Source organism: Bubalus bubalis, chromosome 5, assembly GCF_019923935.1.
Source record: "Bubalus bubalis isolate 160015118507 breed Murrah chromosome 5, NDDB_SH_1, whole genome shotgun sequence".
NCBI lineage: Eukaryota > Metazoa > Chordata > Mammalia > Artiodactyla > Bovidae > Bubalus > Bubalus bubalis.
Window position 1 is genome coordinate 115,422,286 of NC_059161.1, and position 13,508 is coordinate 115,435,793.

General features: G+C 48.1%; 1 protein-coding gene across 5 annotated transcripts in view; it reads right to left on the reverse strand.

Moving 5' to 3' along the window:
• NTM (neurotrimin) overlaps nt 1–13,508 on the reverse strand; it is a 953,690-nt gene that overhangs the window by 165,441 nt on the left and 774,741 nt on the right. The gene's annotated exons all lie outside the window — the stretch shown is intronic.

Sequence of the window (13,508 nt, forward strand, 5' to 3'; positions counted from 1 at the left end):
CAGGTGGAGTTAAGGAACAGTCTTTCAGAACGGTCCTTCTTCCAAAGTCACCCCAGAGACCCCAGCCCCAGGGTGCAGCCCTCCTTCCCTCTATGGTTCTTCACATTCAATCTAGCCTAACATAAATCCATTACATCACGATCAACTGTGAGTTCCTTCTGGCTCATAAACAGATACACCCCTTCCCCAACACATACAACAGCATTAGGGATAAAGGACACAGACACACCATGTTTGAAGCTCAACAAAGAAACCTTCAGTGTACCATCTTCCCTCCCTGGGCTGTGCAGGGAGAGAATTCCAAGTGAGAATGAATGAGGACTCCCCAGGGGAAGTGATATAGTGTGAGTGACACAGCTCCATTTCAAGATGTGCTTATTAGGTGAAATGAAAATAAAGAAATAAAAAGCACACTTGATTACTTATTCTCTGCATCACAGCCATGTGAGCTCTTGGTACTAGAAGGAAATCACAGATGTCGATCACAGGAGAAAGTGCCCTAGTGGACAGGCTGGAGGGCAGAGACTGCGGGGCAGGGGGTAGGCCGGGGAGCATGGGGCTGTGGACAGGAGGGAAGAGACTAAGGGATGCCAGACGAAAAGGGGCCAAGGAAGCAGGGGAGAAAGGAGAGAGACAGAAAGAAAACACAGCAGGGAGAGGGGATCCAGACAAATATGAGAGCAAAGAGCCCATGAGCACAAGACGGCCCAGGACAGAGACCAGGAGGTCAAAGTAAGGACAGTGCGGCCACAAGTTCAAGGTGGTGCTCAGGAAACAGAGCGACAAGGAGAACAAACCTGAGCAAGGGCGGAAAGAAAGGAAAAAGGATGAAAGACTGCAAGAGGCAGAAGACCACAGAAAGCGCAGGCGGCAACGAAAAAGAAACTGCTGGCAAGATCAGATGAAAACAGTCTCGGAGAGACAGACGGGAGATGGCAGAGGGAGGGAACAACCATCCCAGAGAGAGTGCGCATTTAACCTCTACATCAATCCTGCCCATCTTCCAAACAGGGCCTCCCTGTGGCCAACCCAGGGCATCATCAACAACTCACACACGCTCAAGGCCACAGATGGGGAGACACAGAAGGAAGAAGCTTGGGGTTGGGGTGAGGGCCCATCTGCAAAGACAGCTAGAATGCAAGAGGTCAACATTGTACCTTTTCAGTTTAAGGTGCCCGGGAGACAGAGATCAAGTCCAAAGAGTAACGACCCCCCCACCCCAATCCCAGCCAGTTAATAAGAGAACACTGAGCAACTTTATCTCAACTCCAACTCCACATTCCCAAACCACATCTCATAGCCCAGGGCTGGACAATGTCACCAATCTCCTCCCAATAGACCCACATGTGTTTCCCTCACCCCAGCACCTTGGGGGGCAGTTATGGTCACAGAGCATAGTCTCTGTTTTGGCATCTGGATTACTCTGTCACCTCCTGCAGGCACCCCACCTCCTTGATATCGTACATATGTCTACATTACAAGGGTGGATCACCAAAGAGCTTCTTACTTTAAAAAATAAATAATGGAAACAGCCTGCCCCAAATATAGCCCTTTCGTCAACTCTTCCATTAGCTAAACTTGCAGTTCTGGCAGATCTGAAATACCAAACTTTGCTGACACTCAGCCACTGGGAACTCTCAGTGTTAAAGGCCAGTGTATTGGCTTCCTGTGGCTGCTGTTAACAGGTTACCAAAGACTCAGTGGCTTACAACAACAGAGATGTATTCTCCCATAGTCCCAGAGACCAGAAGTCCAAAGTGAGTCTCACTGGGCTGAAACCAAGATGCCTGCCGGGCCGCATGGCTTCTGGCTGCTCTAGGGGGAGAATTTGTCCCTGGTCTCTTCCAGAGTCTGGGGGCTGCTGACACTCCCTGGTTCATGCCACATCACCCTAGTTACCAAGGACAGCAACCTTGAGTCCCTGCTCCATCTTCACATGGCTTTCTCCTCTGCGTCTGTGTACAATCTCCCGCCTCCCTCTTCTAAGGATACATGTGATTACATTCAGTGTCCACCTGGTTAATCCAGGCTAATCTCTCCATGCCAAACCTTAATCACCTACAAAGAATCATCATATAAGGTAACACTCAATGCTCCAAAAATTAGGACCTGATATTTTTGGGTGGGGATTATTTAACTGGTCGCAGATAGTCTCAACACACCACAAATCAATTTGCTTAACGATTTAAAAAAAAAAAGAAGCTTTATGGGTCCATTCATTATCCAACAAAGAGCCTGGGAGCCCCTATTAAGTTCCAAGCCCTGGGGATAGGAATGCAAAAGCAGACACGCTTCTTGGAAAACATACATAATTCAGCTAATCACAAAACTAATGTCAAATTACAACTGCAGCGAGAAACACAGAGTTTCATGATTCTACCTCCAGGGGAAGGAAGGGTAGGGGCTAACCTAAGACAGGGGGTCTGAGAAAGCTCCCTCAGGACATGGCATTTGGATTCATGTCTAAAGGATGTCCATATATATACTCAGACGCCCAGTCATGTCTGACTCTTTACCACCCTATGGACTATAGCCCACTTCCATGGGATTCTCCAGGCAAGAATACTGGAGTGGGTTGCCATTTCCTTCTCCAGCGGATGTTCCTGACCCAGGAATCTAACCCATGTCTCTATGTCTTCTGCATTGGCAGGGGATTCTTTGCCCCTGGTACCACTTGGGAAGCCCCAAAGTCCTTGCTGCTGCTGCTACTAAGTCGCTTCAGTCGTGTCCGACTCTGTGTGACCCCAGAGACGGCTTGAGAAGTGCACTTGGGCTTCAAGTGGAGAACTGGTGGGTGATGGAGAGCAGAGAGTGTGTGGACAGACGAGCTGTTTTATTGTCATTTTAACAGCCAAGCGCTAAAATGTCAGACCATTCATTTCAAAAGACCTTCTATTTGCCTGGCCTTCCCGGAACCCAAGCTGGCTCCCCAGCTCACAAGAGCATCTCTGTCTTAGTCCTTGGATCCTCGTGAATGGCTCTGTCCCAACAGCTCCCTTATAAACCCTAATTACTGTCCCAACCCCATTATACCTCCTGATCACAGGGACCGGTCTCATTCATCTTTGTATCTATTCCAAACCGTATATCAGTACTCGACATGTGATAGTTTATGCACAAGTGAAAGGGGAAAAGAACAGTGAAATTTTCTGATCCCTTATCTCAAAGTAGTGAGCAAAGTCATGGCCAGCTTGGGTGCTTAGAGGGAGGAGCAGCGTGAGCACAAGTGCCCCCTGTTGAAGTCCAGGCACGGTGGTACCCTATGACCCCCACAAACCAGGCCCGGGAATTGTGAGAGAAGGGGATGATGGCAGGAGAGCAGAGGGAGATTGGCAGGTCAGAGGTCAGGAAACCAGGCACACAGAGTGCCATGGGGGGACCAGGATGGGGAGAGGGGGGTGCACCCCAGATGACCTCCAAGAACAGGGACCCAAATCTGCAAGAGGGCACAGATGCATTCTTGGTACAGAGAACCAGAACTGTCTAAAAGAGCCAATACAAGACAAAGGGAAGGAAGAGCCTGGAAGCCTTTATGGCTGATAAATGACTACGCACACGGAGGACGTTATTATCTAGCGATGTTCAGCTTCCTTCTCTCCTGTACCTTTCTCCAAATTAAGACTGGGTGATACATCAAGACATTTCTATAAAGTGTGTCTAATCTGAAATAGATGAAAGAAGTAGGTCATTTTTCCAGGTACTTATGTCAAGATTCAGACTAGAATCCAGGACTCCTAAATCCTGAAATTTACTTCTTTCTGCTAAGCCATTCCATCCCCGACGGAGCCAGCGCCGGGTTCACTGTGCAGACTCCCAATTAATCAGAGTAGAAAACACTATTTGCCAAGTGAAAATCCTCTATTTTGAATTCTTAATCCCCCCACCAGCTGAGTTTACCACAAAGACATGAATATATAATTGAGACATAAAGAAAACATGCCACCAAATTAAACTGCCCTAATTTTAAATCAATAAATTTTTTTCTCAAATAACATGAAATGAAGATCTCCCGAAAGAAAAACATCCAGCTCCAGCATCTCCGGGAGTCCTTCTCCACTGAGCCCAACTCCAGCAGAAGCCAATTAGATTTCTCACCAATGTCAGACTCTAAATTATCACAGACGGCTCTCAACAGGACTATAAATCTTACAGTAGGCTCCAAGGGGTGATACCATCTAGCCTAAGTTGGCCTGGAGACATCTAAAACATTGGGTGTCCTCTGCCTACAGGCTCTTGGGTACCAGTGAGAGGCGGATGCTGGTGGTGGGTGGTCTTGTGGACCCAAGGGGCTGTGGACCCCTTCCTGTGATTCTCATTTATCCTTGGCAGCATCCTCACCCTCTCTGATTCAGTTATCATGATGACAGAGTTAAAAACCCCAGCTCCAAGGACTCTGTTAGTGCAGGGGTCCCCAACTTTTTTGGTACCAGGGGCCAGTTTCATGGAAGACCATTTTTCCACCCATGAACCAGCGAGGGGCAGGGATGGTTTGGGGGTGATTCTAGCATTATTACATTTATTGTGCACTTTATTTCTATTATTATTGCATCAGCTCCACCTCAGATCATCAAGCTTTAGATCCTAGAGGTTGGGGACCCGTACGCTAGTGTACAAAAAAAGGTACCTTAACTATAGGGAGTCACATCAATCATCATTGATGTGACTGCAATTATAAAACATATATTGCTATGCTTTAAATACTGACCTTATGGGAAAAGAATCTTTGCAGTCTTTCCCCTGTGTATCTGGACATGCGAGGGGCCTTGGACTGGTTGGGTTTGAATCTGCTCTTCCTTCCAACACTTCTCTCTCCTCCAAGGTGCGTTGCCCCTGACACTTGCCATTCTCTATTCCACTGAGAGCCTTCTGGATACTTGGCCTTTGCCAAAACAATGGAATGCAACTTTCCTTGAGGAAGAGAAGTGATGTTGTTGAAGGACGTCAAGGGATAGGACGTCAAGGGAAATCACAGGACACCCATCCTTCTGATCATCACTGAGCTCCTTTCTGGACACACAGGCCAGCCTAGATGCAGCCGATCTCCCTGGCCACACTCTCAGTGGTTTCGTCCCAGGAGCCCTGCCCTGGGACCCCATCTGCTCCTCCTCACTCCTCCTTCTATATGTCATACATTCTCAGACTTTCCTCCTTTGTGCATGCCACTGCTCCTGCCTAGACTGCTTCTTGTCGGAGGGCCCCCAAAATCCTGCTCACCCCGGAAGACCCTGGAGAAATGCAATCTTGCCACCGCTGCCGCCAAGTCGCTTCAGTCGTGTCCGACTCTGTGCGACCCCACGGACTGCAGCCTACCAGGCTTCTCCGTCCATGAGATTCTCCAGGCAAGAACACTGGAGTGGGTTGCCATTTCCTTCTCCAATGCATGAAAGTGGAAAGTGAAAGTGAAGTCGCTCAGTCATGTCTGACTCTTAGGGACCCCATGGACTGCAGCCTACCAGGCTCCTCTGTCCATGAGATTTGCCAGGCAAGAGTACTGGAGTGGGGTGCCATTGCCTTCTCCCATGCAATCTTGCAGTTTTCCCTAATCTTGCAGATAAAGTCAGTTCCTCCCTTTCAGTGTATTAATGGCTTCTCTATGTATAAGCATCTGAATCCCTGTGACCTTCTAAGAGGGTTATTTGCTAATACTGCATCTCCTCTGCTAGACAAGGTGGGCACTCTGAATATTCGTGTGCCCAGCGCCTGGTTTCCAAATGTTTGTTAAATGGAATTGAAAGTTGACAGCTGACAATCCTCAAGTTGACAAAAGACAGACTAAGAGATTTGGTCACCAGTTTCTCCCCATGCCCTAGGAAGCTGGGCATTTCAAGTTTAGCAAGAAGAGGAGAGAGGTTTCAGATGTTTCTGAGTCATTGACAACAGTTATGACTTTCAAATTAAAGATGCTGTTCTTTTTTTTTTTTTGCAAATACCTTTGGAGGTAAAAATTCTTTTTTTTTTTTTTTTAAATTTATTTTATTTTTAAACTTTACATAAGATGCTGTTCTTGATCGCACTTGATACACACCCTTACAGGGATGTCCTACCAGAACATTTAGGAAAATAGTCATGAGGCAGATCCAGTGGGTCACAAAGCTGTAAAGACACCTTATACAATCCTTTATTAAAAATATTTGCTTCGAGCTCAATTTGAGTAAACCACAGGGGGCCTCTGGTGTGGAATGGGAGTCTGGAGGAAGTTATTAGGAAGAGCTGCTTGCTCAGGATCTGCTGTGTGACCTCTCCCCAGTGAAAAAGGACAACAAGGCTTATTTGGAGGCTGCAAGGCTACACAAGATCCAGGAGAAATCGGAGCCACTTGATTCAGCCTCTGGGATGAGAATCTGAGGAAGTGCAGACTCCCTGGGGAAGACCACCTAAGGGAGAATTCTGCAGCTGCGCAAAAAGACCTCCCCTCGGGAGCTCTAATTGCCTGCCTGGAGGGACACTGTCCGACTCCCGTAAGGCTTGCTGTGAAGCAACAGGGTCACCCAGGCTTTTTGCTTCCCTAGAGCCCTGTGGTGTGGACAGTTTGGACACGGGACCCATAATAATATTATTGACTGTGCTGACCAGGAAGCCCCAGCAGGCAGGAGCCTAGTTTTTCCAACTAGCCTAGAAAACTGGTGGACCCTCCCCAGCAACACCAGACCGCACAGAAAATGCTATTATTACGCCTATATATATTTTACTATAGCAATTTCCTCAGATTCCTTTAGTCTAATAGACTTTACCCTACTTGGCTTAGCAGATGGATGACGTTCCAGGGGGTTTACTAAAATTGAGTAAACTCGCTCAGAATTTTTGCCCCTCCATGGCCCATAACCGCATCAAAAATTTTTTAAACTCAGCAGGTAAAACTGAGTCGCCTCATTCGCATGCAGTTGAAATTCTGTGAATCAATTTCAGGTAAAATGCCCTACTTTCTTGTCATTCTCCAGGGTGCTCTGAGGAACACTTAATTGCGTGGAAGAATTTAATTTCCTGACTTTGGGGAAAGTCCTGTGGAATTCAGAGGCAGTCTTACAGCCAGGCCAAATATGCATTTTCATCTCTGTCCTGAATGGGGCAGGGAGTGGCTAAGACAGTTTGGAGAGCAGTTTGGGATGGCAAATGGGACCTTCAGCCACGCAAGGCCACTGGCAGCTGAAGAAGGCAGATGGGCTCAAAAGGTGACTTCTGTGGACTCAGGCTCAATGGTGATGCTCCTCTGTTATGGACTCAGGGAGACGGCAGCCCGAATGGAAATTAGATGGTGCAAAGGTTTTCTCAGCTCCAAGGGAGCCTTGCAGGGCTGGGGGTGGGCAGGTGAAGGGGGGAGGAGGAGGGAGACTGCTTTCCTGAGGATGTGACTGGAGAGACAGAACTTGCTTTCATTGTAAGGATTACACCACATGGTTCCGTTTGATCTGATGTTTTTCAAATTCCCTTTTGTTCAGGTTTGGGGTGGGGAGGGTCTACGGGGCTTGGTGTCTAGAAATTAAAAGTTATTGTTCCTGTTCTCTTAATCATAATAATGAGTTTGGCTTGACAAGGTCAATTAATTATTCAGGATTAGGAAGCAACACTATTATACCTATCAGGCAGGTAAGAGGGGAGGGCTCTGAGCAGAGAGACAATACAAGCTAAAAGAAGGGCTGGTGTTCGCAAAGCTCTGTTTATTGTCTGCAAGTCACCCGCTGCTGCCGGCTATTCCCTGGCCTTTTCCCTTTCTCTCTGAATCCCTCAGCCCAGGGAAGGGACAGCCACATCCTGGTTTCCTTTGCTCCTTTCTGCCTTATTCCACAGACATTAGTGGAGGCCCCGCTTCACGTGAGCTTCAGAGTCTGTTTGACTCCAAAAGGCAGGTAATTAACTACCAAACAATAGAAAGGATTTTCAGATTAATTCTGCCCAGGAAGAACTACGAAAACTCATTTACACCAAACAAAAGGGAGGGGGTGATTAGATGCTCCAGTGACAAAAGAGAGACCTGGTTAGGGTCTAGAAAATTGATAAAGGTCCAAAAGCTTGTTATTATTATTATTATACCAATACCTCCACTTTTATAAGCACTCTGTTGTACTCTTCTCTATCATGCAAATAGGTCTCTAGGTGAGATTTAAGCTCAGCAGGTAGACCACCAGTCAATTTCTGCCCTCTGATAAGAAGACAACAGCAGAGGATGAGGGGGTTGGATGGCATCACCAACACAAGGGACATGGATTTGGGTAAACTCTGGGAGATGGTGAAGGACAGGGAAATCTGGCATGCTGCAGACCATGGGGTGGCAAAGATTCGGACCCAACTTAGTGACTGAACAACAACAACAAGAAGACCATTCCCTAAGGTTCCCTAAGACCACCAGGGCGGTTTCCCTGCACTACCAGGGCTTTTATAGATACAATTAGGGCTTTGGGGAGGTCTTCCATGCTGTCCTGAATTTAGAAACAATTCAGTACAAAGCCTTTTTGTTCACTCTGCTTTCCAGAATGGGGCCTCTTGCAAGGAGCAATGAAGACAAGCGTAGAGCTTTTCCGAGAAGCTTGCTTTGGCAGTCGAATCCAGAGGGGGAAAGAGTTAAAGCATGCAGCTGAACTGGAGAAGCGGCTTCTTATTAATTACACTCATAAAGCAGGGCACCCTGAGGTCAAAGAGATGGAAATCGCTAGACCCAAATTTTAATAAATCGTAGATGGAGCTTCCTCACTCTGGTCTCAGAGATTACATTCCGGCTGCCTAAGTGGGCACGCAAACCCCTGGGTGGTCTTTTTCACTCTTCACAAACTTATTTTGAATGGAGAATTCAAGGCATCAGAAAATCAAGAATTCCTAGTGTCTGAAGCCCCCCTCTCTGTTGCCCCCATGTCAGCTGAAGCCCCCCACCCTGCTGCTTCTTCAGCACAGGGCCCTTTAGATGAGTGAGCATCACTCTGCCCCAATCTCCAAGGCCAGAATCTCCAAGTCCTGGTGGACGCGCCTCCCCCACATTCGCACACTTATCCAGCCACCGAGTTATTGCTCTGCTCTTTAGGACAAAGTTTCTGACTCCGGACGTCCTTCTCTCTGTAACTAACAGAGGAACCCCAGACCTACATCTTTTCCCACAGTTCTCTCTTGTATTTAAAGCACCACCATCTTTTCTAATTTCCATCTTCTTTCCGAAATCCCATCCCTGTTTCCTCCTGACACCCGGCCTTTGAAGTCAATGAAGCCCATTTGGCGTCAGCAACTGCTGCCCAGGTGATAGTTCAAGGCCGCTGGGGACATTCCATCTGCACCTTCAGTACAGGAGCCACCACCCCCTGTAGCTCTAGAAGCATCTGAAATATGGCCAGTGTGACTGAAGGAGTAGATTTTTAAATTGCATTTGGTTATAGCTAATTCAAATTTAATTTAAAAGCCATCTTGCTGAGCAGCTACTTAGCTCACCTGTTCCGTCTGTCCCTCATCCTTCCTGCCACCAGCCCCAGCTGCCTGCCCCCACCTCCCTCCCACACCAGCTCCAGTACCGCTCTCCACCCAAGGCTGCCCCTTGCTCCTGACCTGCCTCGGACACTCACCCCATGTGACTGCCCAGGCTCCTCCCCAGATGCTGTCCCAGGACAGTGCAAATCAGAAGCACCACCAACTCTATCCTGCTGGATGGTCTTACAGGCCTGGCCATGAAGGCTGAGTTCCCTGGGCTTTCACACTCTCCCCTCCTTTGCCCCGGGGCTCTCCATGGCTTGACTCCAGAGCTGCTCCTTCGTCCCCCAGGCTGCCCATTGCAGGGCTCTCCCTGCCGCCCACGCCTGCCTCACCCCCGTCTCCACTCCAGTCACTTCACCAGTCCTGCCGGGACCTTTGGAAACCACCCCACCCCTCATCAGCATTGGAAAGCTCTGGGAGAATATAGGTAGCTGCAGAGCTATCCATCTAAAAAAAAAAAGACACAGAAAATACAGTGCAACAACTACAGGCAGTGAGAGGAGACGGACCCACTAATAAAAGGAACTGAACACCCCTTCTTTCCCTTTTCTTTTACTATAAGGACGTGACAGATTATCAGCAGGTTTTTAAAATATCCTAGGGAACCAAGGACAACTCTAGAACTTGACACAGTGAAAGGTTTGCCCTGAGGGGTGGAAGGGCTGAAGATGCACTAAGAACTCAAGCTCTGGAAGACACAGGAAAGAAAAATCCTAGCCTTCAGCCCCGAGCTTCAGCCAGAGGACTGCCCATTGTCCAGCAGCCCTCAGAAACACGCGAGCCACATAAGTGGACCAGTCTCTGTAGAGATGGTTTCTGAATGCTATTACAATGTCTGATCACACACCAGTGGGGTGAGAGGACCCAGGGGTTTGGAGGAAGTTGGTGCCCCAGAAGGATTTAGCCAAAGTCTACACTCCCAGAGGGGCTTCCCAGGTGGTGCTAGGGATAAAGAATCCACCTGCCAGTAGAGGAGACATGAGATATGTGTTTGATCCCTGGGTTGAGAAGATCCCCTGGAAGAGGGCACAGCAACCCATTCAAGTATTCTTTCTGGAGAATCCCATGGACAGAGGAGCCTGGTGGGTTACAGTCCACAGGGCGGCAAAGAGTTGGACACGACTGAAGCAGCTTAGAACCTAAATTCCTGGGGAGGGTTTGGAGGTGGCATGCAAGTCCATCCACTCCCCATGAAGGGGAACTCATGTTTCATGGGTGGCATTTCATTCATCTTCATGTGCCTAGAGCTGGGCCAGGGTCCCGGGACAGAGTTGTTCTCAGTGGTGATTTATGCCCCACCCTCGCCTTTATGAATGAAGGCGAGGGTGGGAGCCCATACAGAGAGGGCAGAGTGGCTGGTACTAAGGCAGACTCAAGGGTGGAACCAGGCCTAAGCAGGGAATAAACACACAGAATCACAAGCAGAGAGAAGACCCAGTACAGAGAACAAGCCGGGCAGTAGGGGTATTTGATAGGAATGAGGGAAACATAATCCCAGACTTCAATAAGCTCATGTGATCCTGTGAAAAAAAATTACCTTCCTTCTGTGTGGGCTTATTTATGTACGAAGCTGACTACACGTACCCAAATACACACACTCTTGGGTAAAAATATCAGTTTACTTCCTTTCTGCTGCTGCTACGATGTGTGTGTCTGTCTGTGAGTGTGTTTTTAACGATCACAATACAGTTTTGAAAAGTTCATACATCTTTCATTTCAACACTGTTCTGCAAAAGTTTGAGCGGGGATGACAACAGAATCCAGAAGTCCGCTTTTGCAGGGAATGAGGGTTTATGTTCAGTACAATAAATGATCCCAAGATAAATACATTCTTAAAAAAATCCTGGATGGTGATACATCCTCTTTCCAATACAGAAACAGGGAAGCTTGGCTGTATTTAGTTTGTCTGATTGCTTTTAAGAGCGGGAACAGGCTGGCTCCGAGAAACCACGGTCCTCTATTCATTAAAGTGTCAATAATGCCTGGTCCAGGCATATCGACAGCAGATTAGCTGGGGCTGAGTCTGTGGACAAGACCAGAGCCTTTTTTAACCCGGCTCGTTTCCAGATCAATACACCCATCAGCATTCGAAAATTAGCCCAAGATGAGATTTCGATACTCAAGGAGGTGTGTCATGCTCAGAGGCCACCTCTCCAAGCCAGAGGTATAAATGCTGAGCTGTGGATTAGACACTTTCCATCAGCGCGGACAGGAGGGAGCATTGCTGTAGACCCCATCCCCTATCCCCTGCCCCTCACGCCTTCCCACCCCTACACACTCATCCTTCCCTCCTTGAGTCTGCGTGAGTCCTCAGGGCTACAATCCAGCCATTTGCTTCAAGAAGCATTTGTTAAATGTGCACTTTGTTTAAGACACCTGCCAGGCACTCATGGTGAGAGTATACGGGTGCGTGGGAGGAGGGAGAGGGGAACTTAATAAATGGCACAAACATGATCCTTGTTTGCATGGGGGCTTTAGAGTTTTCACAACTCCTTCCGTTTTCCGGCTCCATAAAAGCCCTGCTGCCTAACACAAGTGTCTGTGATGGTGCAGAGTTCCTAAGGTCTATCTGTCAGTGTCAGACACTCTCAGCGGTAAGTGTGTGTGTGTGTGTGTGTGGAGGGAATGGGGTGGGGGGCATGGGGTGTGGCTTCGGACACACGACTTGCTGCAACCTGAGCCACTGAGGCATCCTTCAAACCTCCTTGCAGAAGAGTGATTCTCAGCCTTCTTCTGGCCAATTCTTTGCAACAACAACAAGACGTTCACCCACTGAAACCATCTCAAGGAACAAAACCTATTCTTCTGTTAGTGATACACTCTGATCCTGTCTCTGTAATTTCATTTCCTTTAAAAAATGCTGCTTGTACTCAGCAGTTTGAAAGATATTCATATATAGAACCAACAAAAGAAAAAAGCCATCATCATTTTCTTTTGGAAAAAGGAGAGGGGAAAAAAAAAAAAAAAACATAGAATGCACACAACATGGTGTGACCAAGGTGTGTCAGAGCACGAGGGGCTCAGAGGCCTCATTGGCCTAATCCCTGAGCAAGTATCCCTCCAGCCTGACCTCTAACCATCACTGCCCACCGACTTGCCTTTTACAATCGGCACCCTGACCCTGGCTGCCCTCTCTCCTGCCTTCTCCCAGCTTGCTCCCCGTGAATCTTCTAGCTCCTTCCTATTCATCTTCCTTGAAGAACCATCCTGCTCCCTGTGTTTTCACCCACCATCCACAGCTCTCTCCTCCCTCTGGGTGTACTGCCAAGGGGGTTGCTGGAGACCGGGGGCATATTGCCCCTGGCCAGCCATCTAGGGGGATGAAGAACAGGAGAGAAACCCCAGCAGAGGCCCCAGCTCCATCACTTCTGAGGTAATACAGTAAGGTATCTGGTCCACACACAACTATATTTTTTAAAAAGTTAAAAACAACGGTATTTTTTAAAAGTGAAAGCATGAGTCTCTCAGTCTTGTCCAGCTCTTTGCGACCCCAAGGACTGTAGCCAGCCAGGCTCCTCCATCCATGGGATTTCCTAGGCAAGAATACTGGAGTGGGTTGCCATTCCCTTCTCTGGGGATATTTCTTACCCAGGGACAGAACCCGGGTCCCCTGCACTGCAGGCAGATTCTTTACTGCTGAGCCACCAGGGAAGCCCTCAGTTCAGTTCAGTTCAGTCACTCAGTCATGTCCGACTCTTTGCAACCCCGTGAATCGCAGCACGCAAGGCCTCCCTGTCTATCACCAACTCCCGGAGTTCACTTAGACTCACGTCCATTGAGTAAGTGATACCATCCAGCCATCTAATCCTCTGTCGTCCCCTTCTCCTCCTGCCCCAAATCCCTCCCAGCATCAGAGTCTTTTCCAATGAGTCAACTCTTCACATGAGGTGGCCAAAGTACTGGAGTTTCAGCTTTAGCATCATTCCTTCCAAAGAAATCCCAGGGCTGATCTCCTTTAGAATGGACTGGTTGGATCCCCTTGCAGTCCCTAGCTAACACTTAAATAGCATCTCTGTGTGCCAGACCCTCTTCTGTTTCACACTCCAGTACGTGGAAAGTGT